Source organism: Melospiza melodia, chromosome W, assembly GCF_035770615.1.
Source record: "Melospiza melodia melodia isolate bMelMel2 chromosome W, bMelMel2.pri, whole genome shotgun sequence".
In the NCBI taxonomy this organism is placed as follows: domain Eukaryota; kingdom Metazoa; phylum Chordata; class Aves; order Passeriformes; family Passerellidae; genus Melospiza; species Melospiza melodia.
Window position 1 is genome coordinate 22,049,632 of NC_086225.1, and position 17,626 is coordinate 22,067,257.

Genomic DNA, 17,626 nt, shown 5'->3' on the forward strand with positions numbered 1-17,626 from the left:
CTTACCAATTCGCACCCCTTCATCCCCAACAGCGCTCTTTAACCAGCAAGCCACATACAATAATTGCTCAGGATCAGTATCTCTTCGAGCTGTCAGATAATTATTTAATTGTTGGCACATCCACTTATCCTTTGTCCCACACCAAGGCCATCCTCCTTGCACCTCTAATTCTGGCCACGCTTCCATACAATAATGGATCATTTTCACTTTATCTAATCCCTCCGTGGCCTCTATAGAATCCCATTTTACTAACAGTTCTCCTAAGGGACTATTGGGATGTATATACCTCAGTCTCTTGCCGGTCTTTTTACTACTACAACATCCCATTTTTCAGGTCTCAATAAAAAATCCCAAAGGTGCCTCTACTGACAGGGAATTTCAAAAAAAACCTTCTTTGAGGAGCTCCAGCCTCCTCCACTGAACTTCAAATTTCTGCCTGATGCTCAGGACTTTATACTGAAACAACTGCCCAATCTCTTGATTGCCCAACTTCCCAGCGTCAGGTCTTACATCTATCGGGACTTAAACACACGAAGCCATGGCCAAGAATCCGGGTTGTGCCTGACACCCTCAGTCAGGAAAAACAACTGCCTGATTTTTAGTTTGCCTAACCTGCCAATTTTTAGGCTTCACCGTATCAGGACTTAAAAGCAAACCGCAGCCTCCTTCGCTGGGGTTTGTGCCTGACTCCTTTGTCAGGACTTACTTTGCCTGCAGGGCTTGTGAAACACCTGAATCCTTCTCGGGACTGACAAATCTTACTCAAATCCTTCTCGAGACTTACAAAAGTGCCTGACCTCCCTTTGTCAGGACTTTGGGGTGCGTGCCACTCATACACAGTAATTCACTCCGCACGCCCGGAGTGGGGGGGCCCTTTATTCCCCCTTGGGAGACGACTTCACTCACGCTAATTCCACTCACGTCCCCCTGTTCCTGGCCGCTTTTCTTGCGAAAAGGCGGAACCGCAGTACTGAGGGGTCCACTCTCGCTTCGAAGGTCCAGCTGCCGGCCCTCGTCTCACTCACACACACATGCGCACGTCTCCCACTCCCGCCACCGAGTTTCTCACCAGTCCGGTGCTCCGGTGCTCCTCTGCGTCGCTGTCCTGAGCCGGTCCCTCTTGGTCCTGGTAGCCAGCTGTCCTCTGAAGATCCAAGATGGCCAGTCCTGAGTCCTCTTGCGGCGTGGCTATTCCGGACGAGAGCCCCCAGCTGAAATAAACAAAAAGGGCCAGGAGACTTCTTCTCCTGTGTAATGCCTTTATTAAAAAGTGATCAGCTCAGGATTGGGCGGTTCGACGGTCTGCAGCGTCCGTCGTCTCTCCCAAGGCGACTCAGAGGAGGAGGATATGCGCAGCTCTGTCCACTAGGGGCAGAGCTGGGGGAAATCCAGTCCTCGTGGGAGCCTTTACGGCGTGACGTCCCCGTCAGATGGTACCCCTCCCACTCTGTCAGCTTGCTCTCACCGCCGGGGTCACCTCCCATGGTCAGGGCGAGAGGGTCCGAAGGTGTTCCGCGTCTCTGCAGGCTCAGCACTTGGTTCCTCACGTCCAGACATCACTCCAGTCTCTCAACTCTTAGGTGGCTCATTGTTTTTGGGGTTTCTGCATGAGTTTGAGATGGGGGTCCCACAAAGCATTCTGGTCTTGCGAGTCACTTTGCATAACCCCCCCCACCTTCTCAGGTGTCTTCCCTATTCTGAGAAAGGTAAAACTTAGCTTAGGGCAAGGTCCCCACCCAGGAGAAGGGCTATTACCTCACCCCAGCCAGGGCCTTTACTAATACAAAAACAACCATTAACGACAACGACCCGTGATTACAATAACAAAGGCAGCAGCCCAGCAGTAGTGGTAACTTTTTAAAACAAAAAAAATATTAACCAAATTTTTGTTCATAACATTCAGAAGCTCCACAGTTGTAGCTGGAACCACGGGACTCCTGGCCGGCAGGGGGTGCAGGGCTAAAGTGCAGCAAAAACCTGGAGCAGTGGCAAAGAAACGGGGGGGACTGAGCAGCGACAGCCCGGCTCCTGAAAACAGCAGGAAGAGGTTCCCTGGGAGGTGGAAAGAGCTCAGGATTCTGGGGTTTCCCGTGAGGCACCTGAGTAGATGGTGAAAATCCATTTTTTAGTGAGGTAGGGTGTCACAGACATCTTTTTGTGAAAACCCTTTTCTTTAGGATTTTTCTCTTCTGAGGAGCTGAGGCCTCAGAAACAAAATGTAAACAATGATTATCTGCTGCTGTGGAATGCAACAGGTGGATCCGTGATTGGTCTCCTGCGGATGTTTTGATTTAGTGATCAGTCACGGCAGAACTGGCTCTCGCTCTCTGTCGGATCCAGCTGCCTTTGTTATCATTCTTTTCTATTCTTAGCTTAGCTAGACTTCTGAGAACTTTTCCTTCTATTCTTTTTAGTCTAGTTATAATGTAATATATATATATATCATAAAATAATAAATCAAGCCTTCTGAACATGGAGTCAACATTCTCGTCTCTTCCCTCATCCAAGAACCCTTGTGACCACTGTCACAGTAGGGTATTAATAATGCTATAGATTAGTAATGCAATGGTTGACTCACAGTTAAAGAGAGAATATTAAGTATATGTGAAGAGAAGTTTTGTAGATGTATAGTTATGTTTCCCCTCCCCCTTGCATTGTTATCACAGGATGGCCTTAGTAGTAGGGGCATTTGGGAGGGTCAGCTTGTTGCTATGGTTGCACCTGACCTGCAATCAAGATGTAAGAAAGTGACTTCCACCACTGGATAGCGAAGAAGGAGTCGATTGACAAGACTTTGGGAGGAGCTAGAGATATAAAGGGTGGAACATCCATTTTGTGGATGAGCACGTGGTGATGGTGTCCTTTGCTCCTAGCGCTGTATTTTTCTTTATTCAGTCTTCTGTTGCATTTTTGATAAGGTTTTAATAAACCTTTTACATTTTTTGAAAGAGAGTATTGTTTCTCACAATAAGGTCCCAGTTCAATGGCTGCTCTCTAAGGACGGAAGGAGGAGGACAGGGCTGGGCTCCAGCAGCAGCAGAAGCAGCAGCGAATACTACCCCCAGTAAGCAGAAACTCCACCATTGTCCTTCAAAGCTGAGAGCAAGAGGGCTAAGAGCTGTGCCCAGCCCCCTTTTCCCCAGCCCAATTCTTGTGGTATCTCAGACCCTCAAAGAGAAACCCTCCAGGTAAGGAGTAGTCAGCCGCACCCTTTCCAAGGAAACTTCATTTGTCTCAAGTATCCAGTCGTTAGTGTCTCTTAGCAATAAATGGGAGAAAATTCCCAGAGAGAAAGAAACAAAAGGAAAAATCCTAAACTCCAACGCCATGGTGAAGCAGGCTGCTGGCTTTCAGCCCAAGGAGGTCCACAGGTGTGGTAGATAGGGAAAAGGCGCTGCGGAAGATCACGCGATGTCACGGAAAGCCAGGACCCTTTGTTCCTCTAAGATAAGAGATTACCCTAGGAATGTGGCCCCACTAACAGTAGGAATGTTGCCCCACTAACAGTAATGCCAGTAACTTTCCATTCCTTACCCAGTACTTTTCCATTCCCTACTAACCATAGATAGGAAGGACAAACCCCTTTTGACGTAGAGACCCCTTAGACTATAAGACCCCATGAGAAGAAGTAATAAACGCCTTTTGACCGTCCACCACATTGGTGTCTGCGTGTGTCATTGGCCCGAGCGGCCCTGGAGAGAGTGGGCCGCCGTGCTGATCCTCAGAACCAGGTCGCCTGCCTTGATCCAGAAGGCAACACACAGGGAATGCAGAGATCCACCCGCAGCCCGTGGGGGAGGTACTCATGCTGGAGCAGGTGGATGCCTGGAGGAGGCTGTGATCGAGTGGGGGACTCGGTCGAGAGAGGGGGCCCTGACTGCATCTCACACCCCAAGCTGCCACCCTCCCCGCTGAGCTGGCAGCGCTGGGGGCAACAGCTGGCACTATGCCCGCGCATGTCCCCGTTCCATGTCTGCTCGGTCCCATGCTGCAACTGACCCCGATCCCATCCCCAGCAGCATCGCACGTGAAGTGCCCCACGCACCCTGAACCACCACAGTCTCTCACCGCCCGCAGCCCCCGCTGTCTGCGGCCCCGCTACCAGCGGCTCCACACCTCCAAATCCCCTGGTCCACAAGCGTGGCCCTCACTGCCAGCAGCCCACACCAGTGGACCAGGGCCCCAGGGCCTCTGACTGCTGTGGTTAACCCTGTCAGGTCGGCACCACCCCTCCTCTGCACAACAGAAACAACCCTCTATCTCTGGCAGAGCCAAGCGCAAACTACGCTCTGCACACCCCAAACTGCCACACTCTGTGCACAGCAGTATGGAGCTGAGCATACTAACACGTGTATATAGAGCTATGCACACCAATGTGTGCAGTGTTATACACATCAACACATGTACATTTCACACAGAGCTATACTCACACTTGCAGAGCCTGTGCACACTCACAGAGTATGTACACAGACTTAATTATACCTGAGTGTGCACACAACATGAGTACACTTCAGTACATCTATGCGCATAGTGCTATGCACACTAGCACACATGTTCACTTACACCTAGGTACACTAGAAAACTTATGTGCATGCAGATATGCCTACTAGCACACATGTGTACAGCACCTGTGTGTACACCTGGGGCTCTGCACACTGGCACACGTGCACAGAACTCTCTAGAGCCCTCTTGGCCCTGACCCCCTTCAGGCATCTCTCCTTGTGGGATCACGATATGGTGAGGATGGGGCAGGAGGGGGAAGCAAAACATGCTATTATAAGTTTTATTTTTTTAGCTCTCTTCCTCACACACTTTTAAGATAGGTTCGGTATCTTTGCAGGCAATACAAGGCCACATAGAACCATGTCTTTGGGGTCAATATATTGGTCATCTCCCTTTGGTGAGGTTCAGAAGGGGGGGCAATGAGATAATTAACAAAAGGGCAACTTAGAAATCTCTTTCCTAGCAGAGAATCTGTGCTGGAAAGAGAATATTTGTGGTGGACAGTGAGTTCCTTCTCTGAACAAACAAGAAAGGCTAGACCAGTTTTGACATGAGAAATCTCAGACTGAAAGAGGGAAAGGTAATTTCTTAGAGCTCTTCTGTGTTATACATGGAAAAAATATCCAAGGTTTTGACACTCAAGCTCTTCTCTTAACCTGAAAGAGAAGTAGCACTTTTCCAGTGTTTGAGTGGAAAACAACTGTTCTGTGCTATACTTAATCTAAGATTAGTGTAACACAGAGAAAAAGATAGAAGGTGGCAAAAGAAAGGAAGAAAATGCAGCACTCCCTTAAGCCGAGGCTCGTACTTGGCCTCTGTGTTTTTTCAAGAACAATTACCTAAAGAAACGGCAGGTTTTGTCTAAAATCTCTTCAGCATTATTGATTCGAAGTAGGCAGCCCAAAACTTCTAGCTAAAGGAGTTCAAAGCATGACAGATGTTCTAACAGGACTCTGCTTGCAGGAAACAGAAGAAAATAACATGTTTGGTAAATATAACCCTCCCCACCTCTAGCACAGATCGTTTTCAAGGCTGGAAATGCAAGGACTAGCTTCATTACAGGCACAGGGCTTTGCTGAAGGCTGTTCTTGCTCTTTCCAACACTTGGCAATGTTGCAGGGAAGCAGGAAATGCCCCGGAGAAGGAAAAGAACACAACAGATGAGTTGAGTGATGAAGGAAGCATCTAATCAGTTTATATTAAGCGCCATCATGCAAAATTTTCAAGATGGCCAGGGTATCAGACCCAGCCAGCATGGATTTAGGAGGGGTAGGTCATGTTTGACCAACCTGGTCACCTTTTATGACCAGGTAACCCGCCTAGTAGATGCAGGGAAGACTGTAGATGTTGTTTACTTGGATTTCAGCAAGGCCTTTGACACTGTCTCCCACAGCATTCTCCTAGACAAACTGGCAGGCCGTGGCTTGGACAGGAGCACTCTTTGCTGGGTTCAGAACTGGCTGCATGGCCGGGCCCAGAGAGTGGTAGTGAATGGTGCTGCATCCAGCTGGCGGCCAGTCACCAGTGGTGTCCCTCAGGGGTCTGTGCTGGGGCCAGTTCTGTTTAATATTTTTATTGATGACATGGATGAGGGTTTAGAGTCCTTTTTTAGCAAATTTGCAGATGACACTAAGCTGGGAACGTGTGTTGATCTGTTAGAGGGACAGAGGGCTTTGCAGAGGGACTTGGAACGGTTGGATGGATGGGCAGAATCTAATGGGATGAAGTTCAATAAGTCCAAGTGCCGAGTCCTGCACTTTGGCCACAGTAACCCCCTGCAATGATATAAGCTAGGAACGGTGTGGCTGGACAGTGTTCAGGTGGAAAGGGACCTGGGGGTGCTGGTTGACAGTCGGCTGAACATGAGCCAGCAGTGTGCCCAGGTGGCCAAGAAGGCCAATGGCATCCTGGCCAGTATCAGGAATGGAGTGGCCAGCAGGAGCAGGGAGGTCATTCTTCCCCTGTACTCAGCACTGGTGAGGCCTCACCTGGAGTATTGCGTCCAGTTCTGGGCCCCTCACTTTAGGAGGGACGTTGAGATGCTTGAGCGAGTCCAAAGGAGAGCAACGAGGCTGGTGAGGGGCTTGGAACACAAGCCATATGAAGAACGACTGAGGGAGCTGGGGTTGTTCAGCCTGGAGAAAAGGAGACTCAGGGGTGACCTTATCACTCACTTCAACTTCCTGAAGGGTGGCTGTGGTGAGCTGGGGGTCGGCCTCTTTCTCCGGGCAACAACAGACAGAACAAGAGGACACAGTCTCAAGCTGTGCCAAGGGAGATACAGGCTAGAATTAAGGAGGAAGTATTTTACAGAAAGAGTGGTCAAATACTGGAATCATCTACCCAGGGAGGTGGTAGAGTCACCATCCCTCGAAGAGTTTAAAAAAAGACTGGATGTGGCACTTGGTGCCATGATCTAGTTGAGGTGTTAGAACATGGGTTGGACTCGATGATCTTAAAGGTCTCTTCCAACCTAGAATTTCTGTGATTCTGTGATTCTGTGAAACGACAGGGGAGAGAGGGCTACAAACTATAAAAAATAGTCTGCCAGGAGCCAGCTACTCCCTCAACTCTAAAACAGCAGAGGAAGCCACAAACAAAGGGGAAATGTTACTGCATTAGAACTGTAATGTGCAGTGAGACGTAATCGGGGAAAATCTCCAATTTCTTTCCCCTCTTTCTCAAGTATGTCTGCCAGAAGGAGGACGCACATCCACATGCTGGCAGCTCCTTGACCTTCCCTCTCTCTTCGCCACAGGTGCTGACTAATTAATTACACACAAAGCAAGATCTTCCTGAAGCCACTAGAGCAGGAGGCTGCAGGACACTGCACAGTAAATGACTGGCATGACAGGTCTTAGATGCAGGTACAGATCTGAAATTGTGCTCATTTCACAGTTTTATGCCATGATCCTCTGTAGCTCTGCCACTCTTAAGAGTGTTTGTTCTTGGCTGTGGGAGGAGAGCCTGGAAGGAGAAGCAGAGTGTAGCTTTCAGGACACAGCCCTCAGCTGAAGAAAAACTCCTATCGGCGATGATGAGAGAGATGGGGACTCTGTGATGGTCAAAGAATCCGAATTTATTGTGGAGTACAAATGCTTATATAGTATTTTAGGAAGGCTAGTAATGTTTTACCACAATGATTGGGTTAAAAATCACATAAACAAATGTATGCATTTTACAACATCTCTTGCTTGCAGAGTTTGATGTAATTTTCTTTTTCCTGTAAATCTGTCTGATTTAATCTTCTTGCAATCTTGATTTAATTCTCAAAGTTCTGTTTGCTCTTGCCAAGGCATTTTGTTTATCAAATCTCTTATACTAATAAGGTCTAAAGTATTCTCTGTTTTGTGTACCCCAATAACTCCCAGGAGCTGATCAAGAGAGGAAATCATTAGACATGGGCACAGAGCTGGGCCCAGTGAGTAAAACAGGGCAGGCAGTCTGGTTTGGGCATTTCACACTCTTCCAGCCTCACAGAAATGGGGCTGCACCAGTTTGGAACAATGGGAAGGCAGACACAAAGAGGAAACCAGCTTTTTATACTCTCTCAATGCCTGCCCAACTTAAGGAGCTTGTGCAGTGCTCCCCAGCAGCCCTGTCCTGGGGTGACGTTATGATGCTTGTATCCCCATTCATCTGTTCTGTGCCTTTAAGACCGGCTCTGAAGAGTGGAAGTTTTGTTTGGGTTTCCCTTATCAGGGACACAGAGACGAGCAGTACATAGGGCTGTTTCTTCACTTCTTGCTTTAGCTTGCTGCTTTGCTTGCTCCCTTTTCTGCTCTTGCTTCTGCTCTGCTTTGGCCTCTGCTTATTATCTAGTTCTAGGTAAACAGTCCACATTCCTTCCTGGACTGTTTCTCCTCTCATGTTTCTGTGACCATCTCGAACCTGCTCTGGACTGGGACCTGGGAAACACCGAGGGTTTGCACTGTTCGGCTGCAGCAGCTGCCCCAGCACCAGAGGGACTGAGAACAGAGCAACCACCCCCAAAAGAGACTTTCCGGTTTTGTCATCTTTCTCAGAGCGGTGTCATCGGGTATTGTTCATTTTGTGTGCTGGGGGGTGCTGTGCCTGAAATAAACAGGTTCTTTCCACTTCTCTCCAAGGAATTTTTTCCCGAACCGGTTGGGGGGAGGGGCCGTGTGGGTTTTGCTTTCTGGAGGGGCCCTCCTTTGCAGATTCTTTAACAAATTTGCCCTAAACCAGGACAAGCCCCAACCACAAGGTGGTCAGTGGCTCTGAGAGGCAACAGGGATCTAAACTATGGCAGGAAACAACAGGCACACTCTAGTCTAAAACTCATCTGCCAGTGCGCTCTTTCTTTATTTGCTTGGTAACTACTAAATGAAAAGCCTAAAGATTAAGGAAAAAGAAAAGCTCAGAGCTTTAGCAGCCCACAGGAGGGCAAGGGAAGAGGGGAAAGGATCCTCCTTCTCCTTTTGGGGACTTCTTACTTGCTTTCAGTCCTATCTTAATCAGCCAACTACAGGCCCTCTCAGCAAGGCCCGCCTTCCCAATTAACTACAAGGAGAAAGACAGAAAACAAGTGAAGAAGGAAAAAAGAGGAAGAAAGGAAAGGGAAAAAAAAAGAACCTTACTTTCTTCCTGAAAAGCAAAAATGAAAAAAAACAACCTGCTTGTGATTTGGGGACTCCTGTGCTACCAGGTCGGCTCTGCTGCTCTTTTTGCTGCCACGGTCCAGCTCTCTGATGCCTCTCGGTTTACTAGCACGGAGCAATCACCGAAAGCCACCCACGTGGGCCCCCGCCTGTGGCCCCTGAGACCCCAGCATAACAGAGCTAGCTCTTGACCCCCGGCAGTGCTGAGCGCAAACTACGCCCCATGCACCCCAACTTGCCACACCCAGCCACAGCCCCTCGCCACCCATGGACCCTGTCATCCATGGCTCCCGCTGCTAGCAGCACCATGCCTCCAAACCCCCCCAGTCTATGAGTGCAGCCCTCCCCGCCAGCAGCCCTGCACCGGCGGACTAGTGTTTCTGGGCTCCAGTGTTTCTGGCCGCTGCTGTCACTCTCAGTCGGGTCAGCACCACTGAAAGTCACCATGTCGGGCGCCCCCAGCCCACTACCACCCATGTGGGCCCACGCGGTCCCTGGCCTGGAAACCCCACACAACCAGGCCTGCGCTGCCGGGTGCCCTTACACTCAGCGAAAGCCATCCTAGTCGACACTGGCAGCCCCCTCACTGCCTGTGGCTTTCTGCCACTTCCAGGTGCCCCTACTCACGTAGCGCTCTGGTCTCACAGCTTTATGCTGGCAGGTTTTATAGGGAAGCTGCTGCGGTTCTGCACTTCAGTCTGGGGACACCCATACTGCTTGGCCAGTCCCCAACCGCCAGCAGCGATGTGTGCAATCACAGTCAGCACATTGGGTCTCTGCCGCACCCCCCCCATTGGGTTGGTGTGCACCAGAAGCTTACTGTGACAAGCATGGCCGCGTGCGCCACTCCACGTGGACCTGCTCCCCAGCTTCTTTTGTACTGGTGGGTCAGGGAAGCCACCACAGCTCCGCTCAAGGAAAGCCCGCTCTCCTCCTTACCTGCATTCTCCCCCCCAGAAAACCTGCGCATGCGATTCTTGCCAAACGACGGTTTTGCTGCCGCCAGAGCCGGCCCTGTGCTAAGCTTTACTGAGCTTAGGTCTACTGAACACAGCTTACATGAATCTGCCTCTGCTTTTGGTTCCCCCTGCTGGCGATCCCGCCCGCAGCTTTTTCCTACCCCTCTTTTGTTCGCATCCTGCCGGCCACAGGTCTCCTACCTCCCTTTTTCTCCGCATCCCGCCTTTAAACCTGGTAACTCTCAATCTGACATTCCCAGATGCTCTTGAGTTCTGCCTTATATGTCTAATTGCCCAATTGTCCTTAAGCTCCAATGGACTCCTGGAACAGATCCCGTGTACTGCTTGCTTGGAGCTGATGTTTGTACACCCAGATTACAGCCGAATAATCTGGTCAAAACAATTATGAGGATCTTTTAAGTTTCATACCCACCCCAAGCATACTCCCGGAACTACCTCACTCACACTCCAAGCATACTCCCAACTCTTACACGCATAAATACTCACAATCTTCTATATCTGCAGTTTTTTCAGGGCTTTTTCTCTTCTTCTCCCTCTTCTTTTTCATTATCCAGTCTTTGTTGTCTCCGGGGTGTTGACCTGCAATCACTGATAGTACCAGGAGAGGTTGTTTGAGCCACCAAATTCAGCAGGGATGCGTCATTTGTCCGAAATCTCCTAGGGCCACAGAGATGAGGTTTTATATCCTGGACTGAGCCCGTACTGGTGAGAAATAAAGCTCACTTTTAAAATTTCAAAGGTTTATTAAACCTTAACAAAAAAAATACAACAAAGGACTGAATAAGGAAAAATTACAGTGCTGGGAGTCTCTATGATTAGCAGCTACATGCTCATTTACAAAATGGATACTCTGCTTTTTATACTCTTAGCCCCTTCCAAAGTCTTGTCAGTCAACTCCTTCTTTGACGTCTGTTGGTGGAGACCACTTTCTTACAACTTGATTTGAGATGAGGTGTTGCCATGTCGTGCCTCCTAGTAACAAGCCTGCCCTCCCCTATATGCTTTGACTAGTTACTACAATACAAGGGGGAAGGGAAAGAGGACTATGGGGAGAACATACAAAAATAACACAACTATATCTCTATTAAGTTTTCACTTAACATACACATAATATTTATCTCTTAATTGTGAGAGCCAACTATTGCATTATCTATCTATAACAGTGAGTGAGTGACTCTCGTGGGTGCCTGGTGTTTGGCCAGTGTCAAACCACAACAAACGATCATCTAGTCCAACTGCCTGACCACTTCAGGGCTTGCCAAAAGTTAAAGCATGTTATTAAGGGCATTGTCCAAATGTCTGAAACAGTGACAGACATGGGGCATCCATCACCTCTCTAGGAAACCTGCTTCAGTGTTTGACCACACTCTTGGTAAAGAAATGCTTCCTAATGTCCAGTCTGAACCTCTCCTGGTGCGGCTTTGAACCATTCCAACACATCCTGTCAATGGATACCAGGGAAAGGACATCAGCACCTCCTTCTCCACTTTCTTTCAGGAAGCTGTAGAGAGCAATGAGGTCACCCCTCTGCCTCCTTTTCTCCAAACTACACGACCTAAAGTCCTCAGCCCTCCTCATAGGACATTTCTTCCAGCCCTTTCACCAGCTCTTTTGCCCTCCTCTGGATACATTCAGGGACCTTCATATCCTTTTAAAGTTGTGGGGCCCAGAACTGCACACAGGACTGAAGGTGAAGGTGCACCAATGCTGAATAGAGCAGGATAATGCCCTGTTTTGATCGTCTGGTTAAATTGTGTTTAATGCACCCCAGGATGCAGTTTGCCCTCTTGGCTGACAGGGCTCACTGCTGACTCATACTGAGCTTCCTGTCAACCAGCACCTCAAGATCCCTTTCTGACGGGCTTCTCTCCAGCCACGCCTCTCCCAATTTATACTTGTGCCTTGCATTACTCCATCCCAAGTACAGAATCCAGCATTTCAACTTGTTAAATTTCATCCCATTGGTGATTGCCCAATGCTGCAATCTATCTAGATCCCTCTGCAAGGCCTCCTGTCCCTCTAGAGAGTAAACAGCACCTCAAAGTTTGGTATTATCAGCAAACTTGCTCATGGTACCTTCAACTCTATATTGACCAGAAATGGCCCTAGAATTGAGCCCAAAAGAACACTGCTGGTGACTGGTCACCAGCCAGATGTAGCCACATTCACTACAACCCTTTAAGCTTCTGCCAGCGATTCACCCAGCGCAATGTGAACCTGTCCATCCCACAGCTGGACAACTTCTCCTGAAGAATACTGATACCAAAAAGGTTATTTCAATTTCTACTGTAACTGAGAGCTTTTAGTAGAAAGACACTGACTGTGAACTTTTAGCAGAGAAGACATTGTGTTTGCAGACCTTTATCAAAGAAGCAAGGCATGCAGAAATTGTTCTCCAAGCAAGGATGTTGGAAGATAAAGAAGAGACATCAGGCTCAGGAATGCAGCTACAGCCAAAACAAGTACTGAGATTTGGAACTTGGGGAGGGTTTTTATGGTAATGGGCAAATTATAATATGTGTAATGACTGTATATGAGCAACACACCTGTAACAATCAGGGGGCATGTTAGGATATATTCCCCATGCCACTCTAGGCACCTGAGTTAATTATGCCCTCTTTAACACTAAAATTGGTGTTAGGAAGTTTTATTTTACCCGGTTTTCAGTAATTTGGTGACAGTAATTGTCAACCCAGATGGGACCTCGACCTCTGAGCCTCTGCAGATCCATGGTTGACAGACCTCCAGCCAGCACAGAGGAATTCTTGGGGAGACCCTCTACTGCAGACCACCAAGGGGCTTGAGGCAAGATCCCTGGGCATCAAAAAGGCATCATTTAAATCTTGGGGTTATTGACCAGGGGGTACTAACCCCACACTAAGTTTCTGTTAATTCTGGTAACTGTGGTAATAGGGTTTGAGCCCCTGGTAGGGTTTTTAGTCCCTGTACCATCTGTTGGTAAGCTTACTGGGGGTTAGAGCCACCCCCCCAGGTCCAGGGGACCTGATAAGGGGTCTGATTCCCCTCTGAAAGCCTTGTACCCAGCTGAGCTGCTATAGCACCTTTGTTGTGTCTAGAAACCTAAAGTGTTGTACCTGGCTGAGTAGCTGTAGTGCCTTGGCCATGCCTGGATAAGGGGTTTCATTTTCCCCCTGGGAACTTGAAGCACTATGCTCGACCAAATGTTTCCCAGTAGCCGCACATGCAGTAAAGAGAAAAAGAAAAATAATGCGGAGAGAAAAACTGTTGTCTGTGTGTACTGTTCTGTGTCGTGCTGCTAGACATGCCCCCTGCCCCTTGAGCATTACATGCCAAGCTCCCAGCATGGGCAAGAGCAGGCGGGCAGGCAGTTCCCCCCCCCCGCCCTGCAGCAGCAGCTCAGCCATGGCTCCACTCAGCCACCATGAAGTGCATGGCCTCTGTCATCTTGGCCCTGAGCAGTGGCAGTGGTGGTGGGGGGGGGGGGGGGGAAGAAGAAAAGAAAAAAACCCTAGATTTGCAACACAGAAACCCGAGCCTGAGTCTGAGCCCGGCTGCCACCACCACCCCACACAACTTCCCTGCCCCAAGCAGCACCCATGACCATGCCTGGGCAACCTTCCTCCCTGTCCTACCCCAGCCCAGAAACTGCTGCAGGAATTTTCTGTATCTGTCTGAAGTACCTGTTGAAATCACTTTCTGATGGTTGTTACTTGTATTATCGAATATGGGGATAGTTTCTTCTAAAACTGAAGTGGGAGATGATATTTTTAATTCTCAGTTGAAAAAATTTACTCAGATGCTGTGAATTCTTTTTGGACTCTGGAAGTGTTTGCATGGGAGCAAATAGTTTGTGTTGATTTGAGTTTGACGGCATATGAACATGGGGATGCCTGTGAGATATATAAAGCCTGCTTACTGAGAGAGTGTGGGAATGCACCTGAGTGTCTGTTGGGCTTTTGAAGTAATTGATTTGTACTGTTTTCTGTGTGTATGTAATATGTGCTTTATTTTTTGCGTATGGAAAGGCAAAAAGACTGAAAGAAGTTTGAAAGTGACCATTTTACAGCTGATGTTGTCTCATCCTCACCTTGTGTACTCTGTATGTGCTTTCTGTGCACTGTGTCTGTGCTGTGACTGTGCACTGTGTCTGTATGTGTCTCTTGTTTCAGGGTGTATACACTGTATGTCTGCGTGTGCGCTGTGTGTCTGTGTGTGTGAGGAAAAAAAGAAAGAGATAGTACTCAGGAGTGCAGTACAAAAACTTAATATGTAATCTAAAAGAGATTTTCGGTACAATATTGTACTCAAGTGTTAAATATGCTCAGCTGTTCCAAGTGTAAACAGGAAGTCTTCTTCAAAGATATCAGAAATTGCCAAAGACTGGTTAAACAGACCAGAAGATTGACTTTTAATAGACACTGGGGCTACTTGTTCGGTAATAAATGCAAACCAGGGAGAATTAAGCCAAAGAATGATAAATATTGTTGGTGCAACAAGGAGAACAAAAAACCAAACATTCTTAACACCAATAATTTTAAATTTGGCAAACGATGGACCTATGTGCGCTGGACTGTTTGATTCCTCTTTAAGAAAAAGACCTATTAAGTAAATTGGAGGCTAAAATTATATTTAAAGATGGAGAAATATAATCATTGTCATCTGGGACTAAAGCCATCAAGGCCAGAACTTTTGTTACAGGGTACACTGGAACCAGACAACTCTGAAGGAATACCAGAAGTCATAGAAAATGCAGTAATAGCCTTGGTTTGGGCCAGTGAAACTCCAGGACATACCAATGAGCTCAACCTGTAAGCATTACCCTAAAACCTGGATCAAAACTGGTAAGGAAGAAACAATATCCTTTAAAATTAGAAGCTAGAAAAGGAATCAAGAGACTAATAGAAAATGTCAAGGAATTTGGATTATTGATAGGATGTAAATCAGAATATAACACTTAGTTTGCCAGTTAAAAGCATGGAACAGACAGGTACAGGTTAAAACAAGACTTATGACCAATCAAATAGTTCAGGACATCTACCCTGTCGTAGCCAATTCCTATACCCTGTTAAAAGCCCTTACAAGATTTCACCAATGGTTTACAGTAATAAATTTGAAGAATGCCTTCTTTTGCATATCTCCCGATAAACAAAGTCAGAGCATTTTTGCCTTTGAATGGGAAAATCCCCAAACTGGTCGGAAGACTCAGCTTGCCTGAACTATGTTGCCACAAGGATTTAAAAATAGCCAAACAATTTTTGGGAACCATTTGGCAAAGGAATTAGAGATCTGGGAAAAAGAGAACCCTGAAGGGTTGATCCTGCAGGATGTTGATGACATCTTACTCGTAACTGAAACTAATGAAAAGTGCGTGGAATTGACTATCAGTCTTCTAAATTTCCAAGGCCAAGAAGGCTACAAAGTATCTTGGGAAAAAGCTCAAATCATGAAACAACAAGTTATCTACCTGGGATTTTTTATATTCCAGGACAGTGAAAATTCAGAACAGACAGAAAAAACGCCATCTGCCAGGTACATCAACCTGCAACTGCCCGAGATGTAACAGAATTCTTGAACATGGCAGGGTGGTGTAGACTGTGGGTCTCGAATTATGGACTTTTAGTTAAACCACAGTATGAGCTTTTAAAGGAGGCCCTGGAATGACCTTTGATTTGTATTCCTGAGAGTGAACATGTGTTCCATTACTTAAAGACAGTCCTGATGTCTGCACTCGCCTTAGGACTTCCAGATTTAAGAAAGTCCTTTGAGCCTTTTGTGCATGAACAACAGCACTTTGACCTTGGAGTCCTGGCTCAGAACGTAGGAGACCTCAAAAGGCCTGTGGAGTACTTTTCAAAACAACTTGACACTGTAAGCCAGGGAAGGCCTGGATGCCTGTGAACTGTAGTACACACTGTTCTCCTTATCCAAGAGGCCAGGAATTTGACTTTGGGACAAAAGATAATAGTATACACTTTGGACACTGTAACCACTGCATTAGGCCAAAAAGGGGAGCATTGGATTTCCCTGAGCCGTATGTTGAAATATCACTGTTCTAATGGAGCAAGAGGATGTGGAGTTGAAAGTAACCACAGCAGTAAATGCAGCCCAATTCCTGAAGACCCTGATGCAAGGGGAAGAGCACCTAAACCACGATTGCTTACAGATGATTGAGCAAGTTTATGCAAGCTGACCACACCTACAAGATGCACTCATAGAACACCTAGAGACAGAGTTCTTTACAGATGCAAGTTGTTTGGTGCAAGATAGATATTGAGCTAGCTATGTAGTGGTAACATTAACCAAGGTAACAGAAGCTGCACCGCTACCTGTGGACACCTCAGCACAAAGGGCAGAACTCATAGTGTTACAAAGAGCACTGCAACTGGCAGCAGGGAAAAAAGTAAACATACAGACTGAATCAAATTATGCTTTTAGCATTGTTCATGCCCATGGAGCCATATAGGAAGAAAGAAGTCTATTAACAGCATAGGCATCTCAGATTAAATATAAACAAGAAATATTGTCCCTTCTTCATACTATCCAACTGCTCAAAGAAGTGGCTGTAATACATTGCAAAGCAAACCAATGTAGGGATTCCCAAATTCATATAGGCAATAGACTTGAAGATAAAGCTGCATGAGAGGTTGCACAACAAGACATCCTGGCATTAATACCTGAGAAAGCTATTTCGCTTCCAGAAGTTAGCCCTGGATATAGTCAGGAAGATTTAAAATTAGCTACTTACCTAAAAGCCCAGAATAAAGAGGGTAGATGGCTAGTAACTTCCAATAACACGGTGATAAACCCACCACAGCTAATGTTACAAATTGAAAGGAGAAACACCAAAAAACACACTAGGAAATCAATGCTATGGCTATGGTGACAAGTCTATGAACTCAGATACTGTCTCATTTTTGAAACAAATATAGGAAAAGCCACTCTGGAATGAGTCGTCTCTTCTAAAAGGGTTCTAATACTCCCTTTCCACCAATAGAAAATGAATACTAATGGATGAAGTGGAAAAAACCCCCCACAAACAGTTTATTAACAAACAGAATGCCCACAAGGAAAAGGGAAAAAAAAAAAGTAAATAACTGCTATAACTGCTAGATATTAATCTGTCAGACCTTACCCCTCCACATGCACACCGGAACAAAAACCCAGAATGCCAGGGAAAATACCTGCTCACAACAAGCGGTACAAGATGGCGCCAGTTTCTCTCTTAGGGAAGAAAGAGGAAAAAAAAACACCCAACCGACCAACCAAACAGGAGTTTCACGCAGCAGTTCGGGAAGCAGATGAAAATCTGGTGACTCTAGCATCAACCACCTCTCCACGGCAGACAAAGTAGCTGAGCTGGAGTCTCTTTGTGTGCTGTCTCTCCCTGGCTCGGCTTCCTGAGGTTTGGGGGCTGGAGTGGAGCAATCCCTCCCTTACTGGTCCCGATGTTCAGTTCACCTCAAAAGGTAGCTGAAGGATTGCTGCTGCAGCTTCTCCAAGGCCAGGGAAGGGAAAAGCTTCTTGCCTGGACCAACAAAA

At 47.1% G+C, this 17,626-nt stretch overlaps 1 pseudogene; it reads right to left on the minus strand.

Annotated features, from left to right (window-relative positions):
• LOC134431531 (sorting nexin-2-like) overlaps positions 1 to 17,626 on the minus strand; it is a 193,108-nt pseudogene that overhangs the window by 140,489 nt on the left and 34,993 nt on the right.